Raw genomic sequence first — 17,483 nt, 5'->3', positions numbered from 1 at the left:
AAAAAAAAAAAAAAAAAAAAAAAAAGTGAAAGAATAATGTGCCAAAAATGTAGCTAGAAACACTGTACTGAAAGGAGGATTTGGCAAGCTACACTTAGGAAGAGACTACACTTATTTAAGAAAACAAAAATAGTAAAAACAAGCAAAAAATTCCCCCTCAGATCTAATAAATTACCTGTTATCTACAGGTTTGAGTCCAATATTTTTTGACAAATTAATGATACTTTTATGTTAAAACTATCATAATGGAATGTTGTACTTTTCCACTATACTGACCATGGCCCAGAAGTTCAGTAGAGAAGTTTTATTGCTGATTATTGTTAGAAAGTCATTCTGTAGGCAGTTAAATTCCATTTTCAAGGGCTCCTAATAGAATTCCCTGATGTGTCAGAGTCCTAGCAGCACATTGATGGTGAAAGCCCAGAAAAATAGTCCTTATGACTTGTATTATATAAATATATATAAGCATCTGTTACAGGGAGCGAGGCTGCTGTGTTTGTGTGAGGTCAGGGGAGATCTCTGGTGCTGCCGACACCCTGGTGCCCCCCTCGCCCCATGTTCCCTGGCTGCTGCAAGCAGCTCATGCTTTTGGCCCATGGTGGGCACGTTGTTTGGTGACCCCATGTGCTGGACACAGCTCGCCAAGGCCGTGTGGGACTCACTGCGTCTGACTAATGGCAACTGACAGCCAGAAATAGGGAGAGCAGGGAAATACCTCCTGCCCCACACAGCTTCTGGCTGGGGTAACATGGTGGGCTTTCTTGCTCCATCCTTCCACATCCATGTTTTCCAGGCACTTCTACAAGTGTAGGCCCTAATTAGCTTACAGGGACATATAAATGAAGAGCCATGATGTGAGTTCATAGGGGATAACAAGTGTGGCTGTTCTTCAGAGTGAAATTTGTCCTCTGCTAGTTTTTCCATCCAGTTCTAAGTGACTCTTCTCTTACGGTATAACCTTCTACTCCTATTCTGACCTTACTGCCTCTCCTATCAGTTCTACATTAGGTCCATCCTTGAAGCTCTTCTGCTTGTCATTTGTTGCTCTTCTCTCTGAAACACCACAGCTTGGATGGTCTCAGAGAAAATTGCCTTCCACCACTGTCCTTTCATACCCTAGGACAGGCTGAACTGAATGCAGAGCCATCTCTGGCCTAAGGTGACTTTCTGTCGAAAAGCAGGTGCAGGCATGAGTGACACTGACATTAAAGAAGTACCCTCCAGCGGTCACCGCAGTGTGCCTCCCTGGGCTCTGCTTGCCAGATATGGTCCTGCCTGAGCATGGCACTGCAGCACAGTTGGTCCTGTCTGAGGACGGGGACACACCGAATGGGGCAGACCTTGCAGGGTGTCCTGCAGCACCCCACATCCAAGGGACACTGCAACTGCTGTGCCTCCAGCTTGCTGGTGGAAGTCACCCACAGGCACAAGGTGAGTGGAGTTTGCTGAGGGATTTCATTTATTTGAAGGCGGGGAGGGCGAGAGGACAACACAGGGTGTTTATTCTGCAGCAGCACACCTCACATGCTTGCAGCACAGGGAGAATCCGCATGGAGACCATTGTTTCCACACTTGTGTGCACCAGCCCAAAGGGCTGTGACCCAGACGGGGCAATGGGATGTGATGAGGGAGGGTGGAGCATCAGCTCTTCCTACTTGGATCTTGCAGGGACAGGATGGTTGCTCTGTTTATTACTGCAGGTAGAGAGGAAGTGGCAGTACAGGTGGTGAGGAGTGCCCAGCTGGGACTGAAGCCCATGAGGTCTTCATTGGGCTCCTTTGCCCCTGTAGTAGGGCAGCCTGGCTATGGGGAAGGGGCCAGTGGGCTGCTGATCCCACTGTGCCACCGCAGGGTGCCCCAGGCACCACAGCTCCCAGCTCTGCTCCAAGTGATGCCCTTTTCTTACCTCTTCTCAGGTTTTTCCAATCCTGCACTAAGTGCTACATTAGATACTCATCTCATCCCTGTCTGCTTCCTGTGTGCTTTCCCTCCCCTTACAGTGCACCCCCAGCTCTTCATCTCCTGCCCAGGGAAATGATGTACACACTCGGATGCTTCTGCTCTTTATACCCAGCTTCCTACTTAGTACCTTAGAAGAGAATTTTACAGCTGTTTCCTGCTCCGATTCACAACCCAACTGGTACTGATGCTTTCTTGTTCATACCCTAAGGTAATTTTATCTCCCTGCCATTTCTGTTTTGGGTTGGGTCTTGTCTGGGTTTCATCTGTTGTTTATCCCAAGCTAATTGTATTCTGCTACTTAGTTCAAATGACCTGATTCTACATCTGTTAAGATGAATTTGCAGTACAGTTTATGGGGAAGATGCACCTTCAGAAAGTGTGTGTGACCTGGGCAGAAAGCAAGTGCATGAGAGGTGGAAGCACTGCAGCGCAGAAGGAGGGTGGATTAGGGTTATGATGAACGTAAAACTGTTAAAAATCAAAATAGCATCAACATTGCTCATTAAAAGAATGGATTAATTATTCCAGTGGCATTGTGCTATGTTTCCCGTGGTAAGAGGGCTTTTATTTCTTTCCTCTGGAGTAAGGAGAGAAAATCATTGCTCAAATCACTATTGACGTAAAGCACGTGAATTACAGTTCTGTTTTTATGAACAGCCTCTATCATCATGTCTTGTGTGGACTGCCTCATGCTTATTGTGCTGTGGGGTTGGACACACTGTCACCATTCCTATAAATAGCCTGCTCGGTTATGAAGGACTATTAGTGTTCCTCTGTGAAGAATAGGACTTTTGACTAATGGCATTTTAGGACACTTTTCTTCAAGCTTTCTAGAGGGGTTATGGTTTGGAGAGTAGAAAACCTGCTGAAGAAAGCCAGTAATCAAGGTATTGATGTTTAAAACACAGACACCTGGTGAGCTTGCGGAATTCACAAAGAAAACCGAAGTTAGGAGAAGCAGGACGGTGGTGTGGCTGTGAGGAAGGAGGCTCGGCTGCAGGGCTGGCAAGGAGCACGGCAGCTGCCATGCGGAGAAAGAGAAGCTCCCTGTGATCCAGCAGAAAGCTGGGCTGCAGCACGAGGACGGCTGCACCCAGAAAAATGCTCACGTGTACTGGGGAATGGGAGGTAAGGTAACATGTTTTTCTATATGTGTTTGGAGCAAAGTAGGAAGTAATTGTGTGTAGAAAATCTTGTGTATCATCTGTTTAGCTGGTAGTATGATCTTTTAAGTGTGGAGAGCACCTGCAGGTGCCTCAAGGTTGGTTTTGTAGGGGTGGATGTTTTTAAGCTTGTAGACAGAGTAGGGGTCTTTGGCTCTAAGGATATAGGTCATTTAGGCTGTGTGACCCTGTTTCTGTGAGTAAATGTGCTGGAGACACCAAAGGGAGCACACGTCCTGCTGGCCACGCAGCCAGGGAGGTTTTACTACATGCAGTGTGAGAGGTCAAGCACAGAACAGCTTTGAATGACAGGTAGCAAGATTAGGTAGGTGTCTTCTCCTGGTTATTCAAAGTAACAAATTTCAATATACTTGGGGGTTTTTCCTTACAATTAGCAACCAGTGTGGAATTCAGACCCCACCTCCACATCCTGGGAAGTTTCCAAGGGTGCATTGAATCAACAGCAGCGCCCTTTCTGCAAACAGTGAGTCTGTACATAAGATGATTGCCTTGCTGAAAGGAAAGGGACAGAGCATTAAATTTAGAGATGTGACTAACTTCTTCTGAACAGCAAGAAAAGCACCACACTTGCCAGCTATCTCTTTTGTGCATTTCCTCAGCTGTGGCTGGGGCCATCTGATGAGTGTTTCCCTGTCGCTCGCAGTACAGCTCAGTCTGTCTGCTGTCAGCAGCTAATGGAGTCACTCACAAGACGCCATCCCTGGGGAAAAGTAATGCTATCAATAGACCTGTTACTGCATCTCTGGTTGCAAGGCTCTCAGCACTTCTTTTGCTGTGCCACCATCTCTGATGATTGTGTCATTTTTGAACAATGGTCTTTCACTGTAGAGCTGCCTCTATTCAGGATGCCAAAAACCAATCCTTGTCCTTCTGGAAGACCTCTAGATTTCTGTGAGTGACCTCTGCTGTCCTCAGCAACAGACACAGTTTCTGAGGTACCACAGGCTTACCAAAAATGTGCAGAAAGTGAATGAGTAACCTTATGGGAGCAAGTACTTTGAATAATAGTCTGCAATGAATGTCATCATCAGATCCTTCATCAACATACATCCTACTGTGAGGAGTTAAAAATAAAGTTGTGGGGAGTTTTGTTTGTTTGTTCTTAGGTTTTGGTTTGGTTTGTTTGTTTGGTTTTTTTTGGGTTTTTGTTTGTTTGTTTTTTTTTCTCTGAGAACAAAATATTTCCATGCTACTGAAACAGAAATGGAAACTGTTAATCTGATAAGAAGTATTAGAAAATATCACCTATTTGCTCAGCTGAGCTTGCATGTCTATGTATTATTAAGATAGTGTTTATAAGGAGTTGTGTGTTGGTCTAGAGAGAGGTGAGCTAGAAAAAGAACAGAATTAACAAAAATAAAAACAGAAAAAGAATGATAAGCCATGATAACATATTGACCAAAGTATGCAAGATCATGTAAATACTTAACACAATTTGTAGGGCATACGGCCTTTGTTAGTGCCAGTAAAGTCAAGGACTAGTCAATGCAGTAAGTCACCTTAGTGACTGAGTCATGTGGTTGAGTTCTAATCCAAAATAATTTTACAGTTAAACACCGTTTTAAGAAACTTTAGCTGACAATACTAATACATGGTCAAAAAGAGAACTGAGTAAAATAGCACTCAATTTGAACATTACCTGTTCTCTCTTTGGTAGATGTGGGGGACAACCTTATTTAAAAAGGTGTGTTTCTTTGTTGGTCTGGTTTGGTTTTCCTTATGTACACAGATTTTTTTCTTACCACACTTGATGATCTTAACACACTCCCTCAAATCAAGTTGTCAAAATGTTAGTTGTCAGAAAGCTATGGTGAAGTCCAGCAAAATACCAATGTAGATTTTTCTGTATTAGGATCTAAATGTCTGAGCTATTTTTATATGAAAAGAGTTAAAGTTGTCTCATATGAACCTTTGTTCAGGTGCCTCATTATCCTGCTTACATAAGAATGAAAGAAGAAACCCCCTTGTTACTCAGACTTTTCATAGTAATTCTGGATGCCTGAATAAGTTTGAGTGACTCATGACCTATGTTAAAATTTAATGGCAGCCTTTAATGTGTTCAGCCTGAACATGGTGTATCTTATAATATTGATATATCTCATCGACCTATCAATCTGCATCAGCTCGCTGAAGCATGCCATGAAAGCAAAATGATACAGTAGTCCTGATATATTTCTCTGTCAAAGCTCTAATTAAAACTTTCACACTATCTGTTAAGAGTGAAGGGGCTTGGGGAAATTCGTAAGATGGCTGTCCTGTATTTACAACATTTCATTCTGAAAGTTTAGGAATGCAGGAATATGCCTCTTAAATCAAACTTCTGTGACCTGGTCAGCATCTCCATGGTATCTGAAACTCTCATCTGACTTGCTCACTGGTATCCCATGTGTAAGAAAACACAAATGAGTGCATGAGATTTTCCCTGTACTCTTGCTCAGCACTTTCTCCCAGTAACAACTGAAGCAGCTGAGGTGAGTTCAGCAGACTGGCAGAGTCTTCTTGGGGGTACAGAGGTGCAAACCTAAGGCCAGGTTTCTCCTTTAGGGCTTGTTTCCCATTGCTGGCACCCAGACAGCCCAAAGGCTGTGACAAGGCAATATTTGACCATCTGCAGGCTTGTCAGATGGAAGGTAGAGTCTGATCAAAATGAGGTTTCATTTAGCACTACCTGCCCCTGCAATGAGACCCTGCCAGACTACCTGGGAACAGCACTCATATGATAAAACCTCCTGGCTGTGTCTGCAGAAGTGTCTTATTAAGGTCATATAGAGACTGCTTTTTCCTCCCTTAGGAAAACCATCGAGAGGTTAGGACTGCAAATGCTGCTGTCCCTCCCCAGAGCAGAAAACCAACTTGTAATGATAATCTTTATCATCACCAGAAGATGCTTTTTGCATCCTTCGATCCCACAGTGCAGCAATTCCTCTCATCCAGTAGCAATGGGTATTAAACCCACAGCCAATACCTCAAATGGCTGTATGAAGTCAGCTTTGGCAAGCTTTGCTCCCTTTCTGACCGTTTCCTGGCTTCCATACCTCCTGTGCTTGGCTGTCCTCTGCCCAGACTTTCAGGCTCAAATTTGGAAATCCCCTGCTCCTGACATGAGACTGTTATTTTTCTGGCAGCATTTACCTGCTGTCCTTGTAGAATAGAATCAAGGCCTCTATGATGCGTGTGCTGTTATTCAGAGTATTAATAGACATTATAAACAGAAAGAGGTGGACAGATTTCTCCCACAAGAGCTGCACTAAGGAATTTCTGCAGCCAGAAAGGCTGCCCGGGTTGGAGCTTGTAATGTGCTGTATCACCCTCAGCCTGGACTGATTCTGGTTGCAAGAGAGGAGCAACTTCTTCCAAGGAACAATATTCCTCAAGCATCACTAGAACAGCAGAAGCAGCACAGTACCAGGATCATAAAGAAAATTATATACTATGAAGACTGCAAACTGAGAAGAATATAAGCAGAAGGTCAGGTCTGGAAAGATTTGTTAATATGTACGTTCAGAAGCATAAGCTAAGTAAAACTGTCATTGCTCAACACACAAGGATAGCAAATAAACCTAAGAGGTTGTTGTTGTTTTTTTTTAAGCACCAGGGAAGGAAAAGAAAAATACTCCTATACAAGTGGTAAGGATGAATCAGATGGTAATGCATGAGAACAGAAATATCAGTTCAGGATGAAGGAAAAATAGGTTTTATTACTCCATATGAGCAAACTGATGATGAAGGAGACATAGTAAAAATGAGTGGTTTTATCAGTAATGTGACTGCAGGCATCATGAGTAGTTGTGTATCAGCACAGCCTGATAAATAACTGCAATGGCTTTGTTTGCTTCTGTATATGTTTGAAACCATAAATATTGATCAGCTTTCCAAAAAGGAAACAGAAAATTATGACAATGATAAATATATTCTTTCCACAAGCACTGCTGACAGTATTTATTAGATAATCTTGCTTGAAATTGTTACCATGATTTTGACTTGTAGGTCATGTACCCATCCCCTTTGTGTTCAGGTAAGCATGACACAGGCAGAAGAGGGCGTTTATGTTTTTCCTACATGTAAGAAAGTTCACACACTACAGAGCAAAAGAGTAACTTCCCTAGCTTTGAAGTTCAGAAAGACAGCTGAAAAATAAAATGAGCAAATGATATGTTGGATTGATATTTTCCAGTGCAGATTTCTTCTGTGTAGCAGTAAGCACCTGATGTGCTCAAGTTGGGAACCAGTTTGCTCTTGACTGTATCTCTAGAAACTGCAGAGTGAGGCACCTCCTGTGTGTGAGCCCCAGCGCCGTGTTTGCTGTTCCTGGAGGTTCACTCACAAGCACTTTCAGGGCTTGGTGCAGTCTCTGGGTGCGACCAGAGCACCAGTATTTGACTTGTTTGAATTTTCCTTGGTCTCTCCTGTTGCTCTTAGACATTACTGAGCAAAGTACATCCTCTGATGTAAAAGGGCATTCAGATGCCTCTTCCAAATTAACATAACTCATTAACCTCTTTAACCTTATGTATATTTTTCATGCAGTTTTAAAACTTTGTAGCAACCTTATGGTAGTTAGAAACTCAAACCTCCCTCCTTATTAGGGTGGGAAGGGTCTTGCTCTAATTGAGAAAGTCTCATCCACCAGATTAGTATCTTACTGTAAATCAAAAGCAAGAATAATGCTGAAAAGAATCACATCATAACTGACTGAAGTATAATGAATAACTGACAGCTATGACTCAATGTCTGCATTTCTTCCCTAACACAACACTGTATTGTAGACTGGCTTTGAATTGTTTTTTTTACGTATTTCAGGTAATGATTAACTCCCAATGACTAAAATACCTCCAGGAGAACTGATGAGACAGCTCACACAGTTACTCAAGTTCAAAAGTATATTAAAGCTTTCACTTTATCTCTTTCATTCAAAAATACTTTTATTTTAACTGAACGTATTTTAAAACTATTCCATAATTGTAAAGTCAGCAGTACTATTGCAGCATAATTTCAAGCTAAAATGGTTGTATTCCAGGCAGATGCACACATAGTATGTGTGTGCAGGTTTATTATTTATTCCATTTATAGAACAGAAGCCATTTTAGTGTCTGTGGTAATGCAATAATCTCTGGGATGAAATATAACTTTGTACCAGCTCACATTGTAGGATAAAAGACTGAAGGAGGACTGAGACAAACACAAAACGGGAAATCTGTGTGAGTAGGTTTGTCCTGAAGGAAAGGCTCTGACTGCAGCGTTTCATTCCTGAAGAGGGTGTGTTAAAGCACGCAAGATAATAAAGAGCAGCAGATGTCTTAAGAATTGATGTTATGAGGAGTGTTGCAAGGCATTTAACTTTTCAGAAAAGGATTTCTCACACAAACTAGATGAACTCCAGCAAAGCAAACGTGGTATTAATTTTCTGGAACCAAGATTGTTATTATTGATATCAATATAGTGTAACATACTACAAAATAATACGTGATAAAAATATATATTGATAAATCAGTATAATCAGTATAATAATTGTAAGCTAGGAAATAGAAGTTTGGGGGACACTTATAAGTAACTTGCACGCCTGGTTCTGAAAAGGAGAAAGGAGCAAAATGGACAGGAGCAATCAGTACTGACATGGGTGGGAATGTGATGTGAATGTTCTGGATGTCAGGAATAAAAAGGATGTGAGCAAGGTAATTTTTAAAATTGCACATTATTGTAGAAGATGAGCTGAGGTGTTTGTGTACAAAAATGGTGTGCAAACTGACACGGGCTAGAACTGCAGCACCCAGGCTGACTCCAAATTTTCCACTAAGAACAAAGTATGGTGGATGAGTGATCTATGACTGAAATGCAGTTAAGTCAGCGTGTAGACTGTTAAGAAAACTAGGAAAAAAGCAGAGGCACAGAGGCATCACTTAGTGACAATGAAGTCGCCTACAGAGGCAGAGAGAGGTGGCATGGGCAGGATGGAATTTGTCAAACTAAAGATCTTCTGAAGGACCATTAAGGAACTGTTACATATATCCAACCCAGATGATGACAAGCATGAAAGAGAAACTTTCAAGCATTGTCTCATTGCAGGAGATTTTAACTGCTCAGAAATAGAGTATAAAGCAAATGTTACTGATAACAGTGGAGCCAGTTGTTCCAGGGTGTAATAGCTGGAAGATTTCATCATTAAGCACTCATTGGACTACCATGATGCTATTCTAGGTGTTAGGTAGTCATGACATAGAGCAGCTGGTTGTAGAAAATAACCTAGCTAAAGTTATCTCAACTTGATTAAATTGAAAATAATTTAAAAATAAACAAGAATAGGCCTGTGAGTTTTTAAAAATTTGTTCTTTCCAAGTGTCATACCTAAAGAAATTGGTTTGCAATGCCAAGTGGATGAAGGTTCCAAATCTGAGTATTATAGTTTCTTTAATTTAAAGAATATTTTAAAAATCTGCATTTTGCACTGTAAGTGGAGAGTGAAAGGTGTTAGTACCTTATTGCATAATAAATCCTTAAAAAAATACCTATTAGGAGTAAGCAAAGAGAATGAAAGTTATAGGGGAAGAAAACCCCACCATATCAGATCATCAATGAAAATTGTATCTTGGGAACCAAGAAACACAGGTTGCGGTCAGGTTTGTGAAGGTTACAGACTTACGATGTGCAAACAAAATTTGAAAGACTGAAAGTTTCTTCTACCATATGAGTAAATGGTGGTTCGGTATTTGGTAAGGATGGGGTAGAGACTAGAGATTGTACAGATACTGTCCAAACCAAATACGTTATGTTCTTTTTGGTGAAGAGGATGGTATAGAACATGGAGAAAAATAGAACCAGGATGGGAAGAATCTGTAGAAATAAAAATTAAAATTTACAAACTTGCAAAGTAAATCCAGAGTATAGTAGGCCCACACTGGAATGATGTCTGTTTTCTATCCTAAAATGCTGAATGAATGAGCAAATTAAATTTCAAGTACAGAAGAAAGTTTTTCTTAAAAGATCTGCCAAGACAAAGGAGAGAGGAGAGCAGAGGAAAAAGTGACATCGCATCTACACCATCATTAATCTGACCTTGGTAACATGGAAATTTTGTACACGTTTTTGCAAGAAATAATAAATGGGAATGTGGAGACAAAATGCACAGCATAGGATGAAAGTAGTAAATGTTTAATACAATGTATAAGGGCTGAGAAAATGTATATATGACACTATCTGTTCTGGTAAGGAAATTATTGGGGTAACTAAAGGCTGGGTAGTGATTCTCAAGCATTACAGTTTCAGCTGGTCTCTGAAAGTATTATTATTTTCATTGTTTCTGAAACTGGCATGGTCAGATAAGAAAAATATCCATACCATTACATGCACGTTGTGGGGGAATTTGAGAGATGGAGGTGGGGGGTGGAATTTAATAGCACAAGTGCCAGATCATCCACAAACTGAGATGGAAACAATTTCTGTTACAAATTGTGGCTTATCAGTTGGGCAAGACAAAGCACAAAATGTCTTGGTCAGTTCTAGAACGGATGCTGAGAGAGCTGAGATGAAGCCATGGGAAAGGCAAAAATTGTCCTCGTGAGATACGATGCAGGAGACAGAAGAAGGGACACGTAAGTACAGCCACTGTTGCAGGAAGCTCTGGTCAAAGCTCCTCTGCAGTGCTGTGAACAGTCTGCCACTCATAATTAGGACAGAGGCTTGAAAGAAATGCAGAGAAGTAGTACTGGACAAAACAAAGAATGGGGGCTATACAATTGCTGTCTATAAATACATCAATGGGGTGGGGGGAAAGAAGGGCAGGGCAAATACTAGGAAAGGAAAGAAGTTATTTAAGTTACCAGACAATGTTGTCATTAAAACAAATGGATATAAATTGAAAGTGAGTCCATCCAGGCTGGAGCTGAGGAAATTTCCAGCCATGAGAAGAGTGAAGTCTCTGAAACAGCCTCCTAGTAAGAGTGACAGGAACAAACCACTCTAGGTGAGGGTATCACAGTAAAATGGAACTTATTTGCTTGCAAACTGGATAATAGAGAGCTCATCTAGTTCTTGCAAGTACTACAAAGGTGAGTAGAACCACTTTCGATTTGCCTCTGTGCCAGAGTTGAACACTCTGAGTAGTCTTCTGATGGATTTTTCATCAGTTTATTAATACAGTTAACTAAGGTGAAAGGACACATCTTCAGTATCTATGAGATCCTTTGCGGTGTTGTGCCTTCTGCTTTGTACCGTTTTTGCAATAGTTTTTTTTAGAATTCCTGTTGATTTATTGGTTCAGATAGAAAGCATGACTATGGCCTCCTGTGACAATGTTAACACATTGTTAAGAATTTTTTTTTTTTAAAGGTTTAAAATTATGGTAATCCTGTGTGCTAAGTGTCCAACAGAAGCACAGCAATGCACTTGCAAACCTGTGAGATAAGAAGCATAAGGTGTCAGTGGATCAAATATTATTGACAGTATTTACGTGATCAATCATTTTGAACTCCTGGAAGACATTGTTAAAGAAAATCTGTCCTGCCTTATCCTTTTGGTGTTACTTAGCCAAGACACTTGGAATTTATTTAGTTGATTTTATTTTTATTTAGAGATGGTTCTATTTGGATGTTCTTAGTCTTGCAGGGTTTTAGTTAGATATATAATATCAACTATTCTTGCCAGTACTTTAAGAAGAGTTGTAGAAAGACTAATCATTCCATATGTTTGTTTTCCCAATGTTTCTGTTTACATATGAGCAGACACTGTTGGTTCCAATTTCCTTCCCGTTTCCATAAGAAACACGCACATAACAATAGGTAAGATTTTCAAAATACAGTTAATAATTTATACTGACAAAGATATTGGAAACAGTTTCTGGTATTACAGAGTCACATAGCTGAGCTTATAACAAAAACACTAGACTAATGTTCTGTCTACTGTGACAGATGAGACAGGAATTAAAAAAAAAATCACACTAACAAAAAATTGTAACTGTAATATCACATAAACGATAAAATTGTTGAACAAAGCTATGAACATTTCCGAAGGTTCTTACATATGTAGCAAAGCAAAATATTGCTAAAAGGTAATAGGGCTGTTAGTATCTGAACATCTTTTTTCCACAGAACTTTTAAAGTAATGATTTCTCTGCTTCAGAGTAGCCGTAAGATGGCAGCACTTTGCACAAAAGGCTCTGCAAACCCTAAATCCTGTTGTTCTCCCCAGGACAGTCTGCACCCGCTGTAGGGAGTGAGTGGCCTGATTGCTGTGTGTCTGTAAATAGAAACCACACTGGCTGGGTCAGAGTAGCTCCTAGAAAGCTTCAGCAATGCCTTCAGCCTTCCACCAGCACCAAACAGAGGTGCTTGTTCTGGTTCCCCAGCACCAGGTTTTTATAGCTCAGGGAGAACAAAGTCTACCATCTAACTGCAAAAAGCAAACAGAAACTGAGGCCAGATTTGATAGGCTGTGTGGATGTCCCTGGCATGTTTTGAGTGCTGTGGGCTGGCTGGCAGTCCTGCTCGAAAGCTATGTGATTTTCCTGTTGGTTCCACCTCAGCCCTTAAGCAGTCTGGAGGTTTGATTATTTCACTTTGAGTGTGAGAGTGTGTTTAAATCTGAAAAGCAAACAAATCTTTCAGGGTGCTCACCCACGTAAAGGAAACGAAGGACAAAGTTTCGCTCACACCCTCAGCTGGAACTGGTCAGAGCTGAGAGCATGGTAAATATCAGTTGAAAACACCCTGGGTTTTCTGCCTGCTGTTCATCGCACAGTTGGTGAGCAATTCCTTCTCCCCTCTCTCCCTCTCTGTTTGTTCAGAGGTGGGTTGTTGACTTCATTCCTTGACCTCATCTAACAGCAGTGTGCTGCTCCAGAAACGAAAGGAGACCAGAGCATGAATCATGGCCTGAGTCATGGATCCCCAAAAAGCCGACTTGCTCAGAACTGGAGGGGAAAAATTCCTTTCGTCTGAGTGGCTTGTTGGTTCCCACAACCCACTGGAAGGAGCTACAGAGACCCCTCATCTCCTCCTAAAGCTGCTTTCCATTGTGCGTAGCTATGCTTGGCAACCACACCTGAAGAGGAGAGCAAGAGAGGTTTTGCTCTCCAAACACCTGCCCATGTTTTGGGTGAGCTTTGTGTCTTAGCCTGCACAGCAGTGTTTTGGTCCTAGACTGCAAATGGGACATGATATTGGTACACCCCAAAACATGGGAGCTTGTGTGAAGCAGCTCCATCACCATATGTTCATGTCTTCGCTTACTGCAGGGTCCATGTTGTTAATACAGAACTGAGATGCTTACAGTGGTTTCTTTGAATTGATGTCATTTTCTTTTGGAGCAATACCCACCTCTCACCATGCTGATTAACAAAGAAAGAGGTAGCAAATAGTATCACCTGGCATTTAAAATTAATAAATCCACATGCATTTATTTATTTACACCATGATTTGCTAGGTGATACTGTTGTTTTATATCTAGAGAAAAATACAAGTAAAAAAAAAAGGTAAAAAATTACTGATTAATTACATTCACTGTCATTGTGAATTTCTCCATTAAATATGACTATTCATTAGGGATTGTTGCTTCCTTTTTAAATGTTTTTGCCAGCTCTCCCTAAAGTATTTCCAGGACTTACACTGCAGCAAAGGTAGAGACAGGAGAGTCTTCCCAATGTTATCACTGTATTTGTCTGTGATTTCTCTCTGTTCTGGATTGTCCTGTTCGCAGGACTTTCATTCCACCATGAGGCTACTCAAACCACCTCTGTTTACTTAGAGATAAAACTAAGTTTCAAGATTGGAAGCTTTTTTTTAAGCTTCCTTGCTTAGCTAATTGACAGGCATTCTCTGAAACATCTGTCATCGCTGTTCTTTGGAACTGGGTCTGTCGGGCTGCTGAGGGATGTATTTCTGGGTAGGCTTTTTCCGAAGAAAATGCCTTCCGTTTCTGCTGGCCCAAGAGGCTGGAAGCACGTGATTGTGCAGCTACAGAACATTTGTCTTCTTTGGAAGAAAGTATTTTAACCACTAATTCTGTAGACTTTTGAATATTCTTGAATATTCTCAAAATGCTTGACCTAAACTTTAGAAGTCTACTTTGATTCCCCGTTAGGGATTGCCATGAGCTTTCTAGATAGCTTTGATTTGGAAGCCAACCAGGGAGAGAAAAAGAAGTCATCAGATGATTCAAATACAAAGCAACCTGCCTCTGACCCAATGAGTGTCCCTCTTTGCCTTTTACTTGTGCACTGAGTTGGTGAATGTCACTGTAGGTGACAGAGAGCAGGGAGACCCCACCTCACTGTTTCCAGTCTTGTAAAACTCCCTGATGAAAGGCAGGAAGAGAGAAATGTTTTCTGAACTGCAGGAGTCGCTTCCTCCCACATTTGTAAATATTCTGAGAACCATCTCAGCCTGTGCAACATTCAGACTTTAAATTGCTCAGTATTTTTCCAGTCTTCAAGTGTGGGAGTGTGTATGGGAAGAACATTGGGCATTAAGAGCTGGGTTGCGTGTGAGGCCAAAAGATCTCTTACAAGGATTTTTCCTCCATATGGATAGCTTTCCAGCTTAAAATTAAAAGAAATTCTCCTGGCTCTGATGAGCTTGGAACATACTCATCTCTTATGCTGACTGATAAGCTTTCAGTGGAGCTAACATGCCGCCTCTTTCAGGTTTTGTCTAGCACAAAAGGAACTAATTGTTGTCTTCTCTTGGGCTGGTGTCCCTCTATGTGTAATTATGCTACATCAGTTCATACTCTATTTGCAGGAGAGGCTGGTATTTTTTCTAAAATAAAGTATTTTTAGATTTGAAATAGCCAATGGTGAGGCACGCCTCTGTAGGCAAACACTTCCCATTCTCGAACCTTTACAGACCCATCACCAGGCTAACTTGTAGACTCAGCTCAGTGTGCCAGAAAAGACACAGCATTAATCTAGCGGAAAAGCAGCCCACTATTATTAGTGAAATGCAACTTGAGGCTAATATTTTTGTTTTATTTCTTATTCCCTGTTTCCAGCATTATCTTTCTTTCTGTACCTCGGTATTCAATGCTTGTTACTCATCAGTCAATTTGTTAAATCACAGAATGTTAGGGATTGGAAGTGACCTCAAAAGATCATTCAGTCCAATCCCCCTGCCAGAGCAGGAACACTTAGATGAGGTTACACAGGAAGGTGTCCAGGCATGTTTTGAATGTCTGCAGAGAAGGAAACTCCACAAGCTCCCTGGGCAGCCTGTTCCAGTGCTCTGTCACCCTCACTGTGAAGAAGTTTCTTCTCATATCTAAGTGGAACCTCTAGCATTCCAGTTTGTCCTCATTGTCCCTTGTCCTATCATTGGTTGTCACCGAGAAGAGCCTGGCTCCATCCTCGTGACACTCACCCTTTACATATTTACAAACATTAATGAAGTCACTCCTCAGTCTCCTCCAGTTGTTGACTGGATAAGCAAAATATCTTTCTGTGCTATCATCATGTGTTATAAGTGTCAGGTATGGGAGAAAATGCACTAAAGATTTTATCCTATACAAATTTTATTACATTTTAAAGAACCACAGACTTGCATTGGTCAGCATTGCCCATACTGAAAGATAAAGAGCTGTTTTCTTTTCTAATGTTGTCATTATAAAACCATAATTCTGATTTGAGACCAGAATTTTCTCAAAAATTTATATATAGGGGCTGATGAAAGCAATAGTGATTATGTTCTGTCTGTACTATAAACTACCTTTTTGTTACATCTCTTTGGATTGATGCTTCAAATGTGGGTGAACAAAACATGACTATCTTACAAACCTTCTTGAAGAAGGGGAACCTTGCTGTCAAACCAAGCAAGGCCAGGACCCCAAAGGCTTTTACACATCCTCTTCACATCAGCATGGCAACTCCAGATTGTGATTCTACTCTTCTAGCATGTGTGATAGTTAGAGCAAATAAAGCATTAAATTAGTAGAGGAATTTCCTAGTCAACTTACCTTTAGATATTACACAAGGTATTTGGTGACGTTTCAAAACAAGAATCATCTGTCGACTTCCTGCCTAGGTTTTCTTGCCTTGCTCAAGATCTACTCTTGGTACATGCTGTCTCCCTTCCTGGACCTCTCTTAACCTCCCATACCCCTGTCAGTGTGTTTTTTCACTCCCACTGTGTCCAGTCTTGTGAGTTTCTCATTGTGCGAGTTTTTAAAATCAAAACTGACCTTGATTTTGTCTTTTTTTTTCCTGTGTCTTTTTGTTGTTGTTTGTTCTGCTACTTTCTTTTGCTTCTCTGCTGTCTCTAGACAATCTGGGGAGGTCTATTCTTAATTATTTGCAGTAATTTAGTTACTTTATGCAAGCAAGACTTATTCAGTCTTTGGCAGCCATCCCATTCAGAGGCAGGCACTTAGCCTTCAGTTATGCTGTCCTTGCCAAGACCTATATAAAATATTACCACACAAGCAAATGGGGAGCTGATAATATCAAACAGAATTTGTATGTTTAATGTAGGCTGTGTTATTCGTTCTGTTGACACGAAAAAGTTTTATATCTTGAACCTAGGAATAAGCATTTCCTGATTGCCAGCTGTTCAGCTGGCTGCTCCCTAATCTGGGACACTGCTGGTGTCTGATGCCTTTTGGTGGCTGAAAGACTGCCACCGAGTCCTTTGAGCACACGCTTTGAAGTGTTGTTATATTATCAGGGACTGGTGACAGCTACAAAGTGACCTTCTACATTGAAAGGGAAAGCACTGGGTTTTGGAGCTCCACAAGGCTGTAGACATAGCAACAATATTAGAGAATGCATACACAAATGTAAATTAAAAGCAGGGAAATAAGATGTGTTGGATGGCACTTACAGGAGGTATGAGATAACATTTTCAGTTGACTTCACTTCTTTTTGACCTTATGTAGTTACAGTGTCCTCACAGATTTGCATCTTCACCGTCTGAGGAAACATAATCTAATCGATGCCTTTTTTCATGCCATGGGAAATTGCTGTAGCTGAAAAACTGCCTTACAAAGGACACTCCAAGGTATAGAAAGCAGTTAAAGGAGACCAAGAAATGTTGTGAATAGAAATGTAAAGATACAGTTCCACAACAGCCGAAGCTGGGCTAAATGAATTATAACATATTCTCACCTTTCCTGCCAACTCTGCCCGTCTTTCCTGATCCCTCCCTTACCCCGCACTTGCCTGGGACTGGGCAGCCACATGATTCAACGGACCCGCCCAGGTGAAAAGTACCCCCCCAACCCCGGAAGATGACTGGATTTTAATCGGATCACTTTGAATCAGCTGCTGTTTGTTTGGATGTGAGTGCTGGCAAGAGCGAAGGGGTGGGAACACAAGGGCAGGGCAAAGGTAGGCTTGGCATAATTAATCTTGAGCTGTTA

At 41.2% G+C, this 17,483-nt stretch overlaps 1 protein-coding gene across 10 annotated transcripts in view; it reads left to right on the top strand.

Moving 5' to 3' along the window:
• The first annotated feature begins 2,031 nt into the window (after window positions 1–2,031).
• Window positions 2,032–17,483, top strand: part of ITGB6 (integrin subunit beta 6) — a 49,226-nt gene continuing 33,774 nt past the window's right edge. For 2 of the 10 annotated variants that reach the window (XM_071810958.1, XM_071810956.1), the window contains exon 1: window positions 2,661–3,090. The gene's annotated coding sequence lies outside the window, so the exon portion shown is untranslated. Of the gene's footprint in view, window positions 2,171–2,660; window positions 3,091–10,963; window positions 11,189–14,031; window positions 17,452–17,483 lie in introns of those variants that run through there. The other 8 variants (XM_071810962.1, XM_071810959.1, XM_071810957.1 and 5 more) reach the window with 7 other exon arrangements.

The sequence above is a fragment of the Patagioenas fasciata genome, chromosome 7, assembly GCF_037038585.1.
Source record: "Patagioenas fasciata isolate bPatFas1 chromosome 7, bPatFas1.hap1, whole genome shotgun sequence".
In the NCBI taxonomy this organism is placed as follows: Eukaryota; Metazoa; Chordata; class Aves; order Columbiformes; family Columbidae; genus Patagioenas; species Patagioenas fasciata.
The sequence above is the reverse complement of the archived record's forward strand: the minus strand, read 5'-3'. Positions and strand labels throughout refer to the sequence as shown.